The sequence below is a fragment of the Vidua chalybeata genome, chromosome 6, assembly GCF_026979565.1.
Source record: "Vidua chalybeata isolate OUT-0048 chromosome 6, bVidCha1 merged haplotype, whole genome shotgun sequence".
Classification (NCBI taxonomy): Eukaryota; Metazoa; Chordata; class Aves; order Passeriformes; family Viduidae; genus Vidua; species Vidua chalybeata.
In genome coordinates this window covers 15,807,296-15,812,726 of record NC_071535.1, presented here as the reverse complement: position 1 = coordinate 15,812,726, position 5,431 = coordinate 15,807,296, and positions in this window count along the sequence as shown.

Genomic DNA, 5,431 nt, shown 5'->3' with positions numbered 1-5,431 from the left:
GGCCCGGGCCCGGCCAATCGCGGCCGGGCGGGGGCGGGGCCGGACATCCCCCCGGCCACACTACGAGCCCCAGCAAGCCCGCCGTCCCGCTGGCTCAGGCGGGCGCGGGCCCTGCGCGCAAAGCTTTTTGGGACTTGTAGTTCCGCGGCTGCGGGATGAGTCGCGCGGTCCCGCGTGTCCCAGGAGTCCCGGGAAGCTCCTCTCGCGTTGGCCGGGGCCGCGCGGCGGGAGCCGCCGGGAGCCGCTGGGAGCCGCCGGGAGCCGCCGGGAGCCGCCGGGGCCGTGACGTTTGCGCGGGTTGTCCACAGGACACGAGCGGGGCCGCGCCGGCTGCGCCTTCCCGCTGGAACTGTCCCGTGCCTTCGGGGCAGGATGGAGGCAGGAGTCCCAGACCGGGAAGGCAGAGCAATGTGCCAGAGGGAATCCGTGAAACGACGGAAGAAGACGAACGGGCTCACATGGTCCAAGGATGGCCGGCAGCGCTGGCTGCCCGCTGCCGGCTGCCGGGCGTGGGCAGGCGCGGTGCAGAGGGGCGGGGGCTGCGCACTGACCTCCCTCTCCGCTTTTAATGAGAGAAGGAGATGCGAAGATCCTTTGTGAAAAGTAGAGGCGCATGTTTCTTCGCCTAGTAAATCATGTACAAAGAAGCACACCAGCTTCCTCATTGCGTGCTATAAAAAACACTTGCATATCTGTAAAAAAAAAACCCAACAACTAACTTTGCATTTTGTGGCCAACTGACTGTTTTTTAATGTCTGCAGAAAGTCATAGTTTTGCTCTGACTCTGCCATTTGCACTGTCTGCACCGACTCAGCTTTGCTTATGATCATAAATGTAAAAGGACATTTCAGGTTAATCATCAATACTTCTCTGGAGCTGGCGTGCCCAGTGACCTGACATGGCTCCTGACACAGTCTAGCTTTAGAATTCGGGTCATTCAGGAGTCACCTTTTTGAACTGACAAGGATCATCATGCTGATGATCCAGCAAGAAAAAAAAAACAAGCCAGGAATCTTAGTTTCACCTCATGTAATTCCAACCTAGTGGCCAAGTGGGTTATGCTTATGTTTTATTTTCTTCCTGCTCTAAAAGGTATCTAGTATCACTTAAAAGCATTGCTGACCCATCATCCAAGTCCAAAGGTGTTTCTCATAGCCAGGCTACATGAGGTAAGTACACCTTGTGTCAGCTGTCACTTCTGAGAAACCTAATACATTGCCAAATAACTTATCTATAACTTCTGCATTAATAAACACCAGCAGGATGTTCCTTTTTGTGAGATAGATGGGCAGACTGCTACAAGAATCCTAAATCTCAGTTGAAATGCACCGGGCAGGTACTAAAGACACTTGAGTAATACACAGATTTTTACTACTGAATTCAATTATTTCTTTGATTGTGGTAGAAATTTAGGAAGCTGTCCTGGATTGAGAGGGAAGTTTGTCTAAGGGAAGAATATGAAAGGTGTAGCTGGGTATATGGGCTGATGTAAGCAGAGCGGTTGCTAAGGTACACTTGTGAGGCTCAACCAGAAGCAGCTACATCACCTGCAACAGGAATCCAGCATGATCCTTGTAACTGCTGCTATCATGGAAGAGAGGAAATGGACTATGACTGTGCAAACAAATGTACATATCATCTTTTTCAAAAGAGAAGAGCATGTAAGTAGGTAAGACCGTGATGGATTTATGAAATTGAAATGAAATGCTATTCAGCCTGCAGAAGAGAAGGTTCTTTGCAGAGCTTATAGCAGCCTTCCAGTACTTAAATGGGGCTGCAAGAGAGCAGGGAGACAGACTTTTTACAAGGATGTGTAGTGATAGGACAAGGGAAAATGGCTTTAAACTGAAAGAGGGAAGGTTTAGGTTAGGTATTAGAAAGAAATGCTTTGCTGTGAGGGTGGGGAAGCCCTGGAACAGACAGTCGAGAGAAGTTTTGGATCCCTGGAAATGTTCAAGGCTGGTTGGATGGGACTTTGAGTAACCTGGTCTAGCACAGCAGGGGGACTGGAACAAGATAATCTTTGTTCCCTTCCAGCCTGAACCATTCTATGATGCTATGAAACAATTTGCTCTGGCTCTGACAGTGCTGAAAAGCAAAAGTAACCACCACCCTTATGTCTCATAACAAAACTTTAACTCTGTGGAAGGCAGTTCCAGCAACCCACCAAAGCCACACACTACAAATAGTACCTAAGATGCTAACCAAATTCTGAACATGTTTACTAAATAAGTATCAAAAAAACCAAAAAAAGAAGACCCAATGTGAATGTGAAACTTCAAAACTGCAGATAACATAGTTTCTTTCTTAATAGCTTCCCTACAAACCAGAAGGCTGCCATGCAGTAAGGGTGGGTAGTTTAGCCCTGATTCTGTTTTGCTAAGAGCACTCTGAGAGGATTATAACTCCTACATCCAGCATTGCTAACACCAGGCTGGACTGGCAGTGCTGGCATTGCAGTAATAGTTCTGGTAACACACAGGTTTCCCTAAAAGTGATTTTCCAGGTTTTTGGCACAGCTCTGGAGGTGTCTTAACACAGATATTTATGGTTCCATGCCACTAACTTAATAGCTGACAAAATTTGAACTGCAAAGTTGATTTTGCTTTTAATTTAGCAGAACAGATACTTCAGAAAATGTACAGGAAGCCATTCTGGACTGCACCTACACTTTCCTTTAAGAGCAGCTGAATAGATCAAGCTTTTTTTTAAATGAGTCAAGGACATATTTTATCTGGGAGAGAATGGGCTGGCATCATAAATTGATCATATTTAGGGCATGTACCTTTTAAGCTTCCTTAGTCTATTTTAAACATTTTAACAAATGCTTATTCTTTGTAGTTGCACTAACTTGATAATTAATAGCAAAACAAAATAAGAAATGCTAGGAAGAAAAAGCTAATATTTAAGGTGAAGAGTGGAAGAGTTTATGATAAATGAAAAAGTGTGCTGAGCCTGGTCTTTCCACATCTTCACAAGCAATGAGATTAGATTTGTCAGTTTAGCACTGATGCATGACTAACTACCTTGTAAGGCAAACATCAGACATGGTTATTCTGTGTGTTTGAAACTAGGGAAGATTCTCATTACAGCAAAATTAATAGACTAACAATGGAGTGATCTTAGCTATCAAATTATTAAAGGAAAAAGCAATGTTCATCTTTATTTTGGGGCGAAAATCAGAAGAGACTTACTTAGAGTGACAGAAAAAGAAAAAGAAAGAAAGAAAGAAAGAAAGAAAGAAAGAAAGAAAGAAGAAAGAAAGAAAGAAAGAAAGAAAGAAAGAAAGAAAGAAAGAAAGAAAGAAAGAAAGAAAAGAAAAGAAAGAAAAGAAAGAAAAGAAAGAAAAGAAAGAAAAGAAAGAAAAGAAAGAAAGAAAGAAAGAAAGAAAGAAAGAAAGAAAGAAAGAAAGAAAGAAAGAAAGAAAGAAGAAAGAAAGAAAGAAAGAAAGAAAGAAAGAAAGAAAGAAAGAAAGAAAGAAAGAAAGAAAGAAAGAAAGAAAGAAAGGAAAGAAAGAAAAGAAAGAAGAAAGAAAGAAAGAAAGAAAAGAAAGAAAAAGATAATATCAGGCATGTCATCATGAAGATAAACTAAGGTTCAACAAGTCTGGAAAGAAGAGGGATTTAGAAATTTAGTTCACTTACTTCACTTGGGGAATAAATAGACATACATTTTGATAATGAATGAGGGAAAATCTTATCCTTACAGTTTTGTACATGATTTCTTCAACTGTTCTGACAGTTTTAACTATATTTGACCATGTTCATTGTAGTGGGTTCCTACATTTTTCTTGAAAGCAGGTGGACAAGTAGAAGGGAAGACTTGAGACAGCACCAGAGAAAACATTGTTTCTTTCAAAATAAGTTATTTTTTTTGTTTTTTCTTTCTCCTATGGGCTTTATGGGAAAAGACAACAACGTCTCAGGAAATGTAATATTTCTATTAGTTTGTTTCTCCAGGCAGAACTCTGCTGGGGAAGGAGAAGCTGAGATTTACTCTGTGAACGGGGGAGTAGGAACCTATACAGACACATACACTGAGGACAGAGTTTAGAGACATCCTCATCCAGGAACTGTCTGCATGTAACAGTTTTATATTTCTATCTGGGGAAGTCTGAGTAAGTATTCCAGAAAGTTTAAATGCAAGACTGTGTGGTCACTACATGCAAAACAGTGTTAGTTGCAAATGAAGAAATGCTTCCTTGAACACAAGCTTGCGTGGAGAGCTGAGAAAAGACTCATCAGAAAAGCTGAATGCACTTAGGTTAGGTTTCTATTTTCAACCTACAGAAAAAAATGAAAGTAACTTCTAACCTTGTGCACCTTCTCTGCAGATGACACTCTCTTATGTTTGTAGTGAAGTGTAGTCAAGGAAGTTGCATGGAAAAAACAAAAGTTTGGTGTAGGATAAATTAGGTGTGAGGTGATGTCCTCAAATATCACTCTAATCAGGAAATTCAAGAGGAATGACAGTGTGTACTAGAGAAAACAAGCAGGGAGGAGGAAAAGGGGAAGAATCTAAAGGTTAAAATAGTACAAACACATTCTTACTGGGAGTGGCTTCCAAATAACCTGTGTGACTATGCAATGGGGGATGTATTTTAAAAATTGTGAAATAAGATAATGGGCAGCAGTAGGCTTAATGGTGTTATTTATTGCAAATCTTGTTCATCAGCATTTTCATACCTGCAGAATATCCACTGAAAACTGTAGAGGAGAAAAAGCCAATTATAAACAGGACAGCCAGAACAGGATTCTCTGAAGTTGAGTTCTACTGTCTATTTAGTTCATTGCAGACAGTTGTGGGTATCCTCATAACTGACTGGCATATTTCCTAAATTTCACTGCATGCATCCTCTTGATTATGATTTTTTTCCTGCATGTAATTAATGTCTAAATATATGATAAGTTTGCAGTATCACTGTGGATATCTGCACTTGGATTCTAAACAGTTTTATTACCCATTGCCACTATCAGGAATAAAGCTCTTTTCTCTCTCTGTTGGTTAAAATACTCTTCCTTCATTTTATGGTCAAGCTTGCCCTGGCAATCTATACATTTGCAACCCCAGGATTAATCCATGTAATTCACAATTAAGCCAGGAAGTTGCCAAACTGGCCCAGTGTCTTTCACCTAGCACTCACACCATGAGCTGGTCTTCCATTCTTTGTATCAGATTGCATCTTCTTGTTAGAGGTAAACCTCTACCCTTTCAAAGACTTATTCTGAGTACCTTGAGGTCATGAGAATGCATGAAGAAAGGCATATGACAGAATAAAAACAAAACAAAAAACAAAAAACCTGAATCATTAAATGGTATTTTACTCTCTGGACTTAGTATTCCTTAAGTTGCTATTTTTTTAACTCACTAGACACTTTTGATGTCCTAATTTTGATAATTCTGGCAGTGTCTAGGAGGGCTGGTTTTGTTT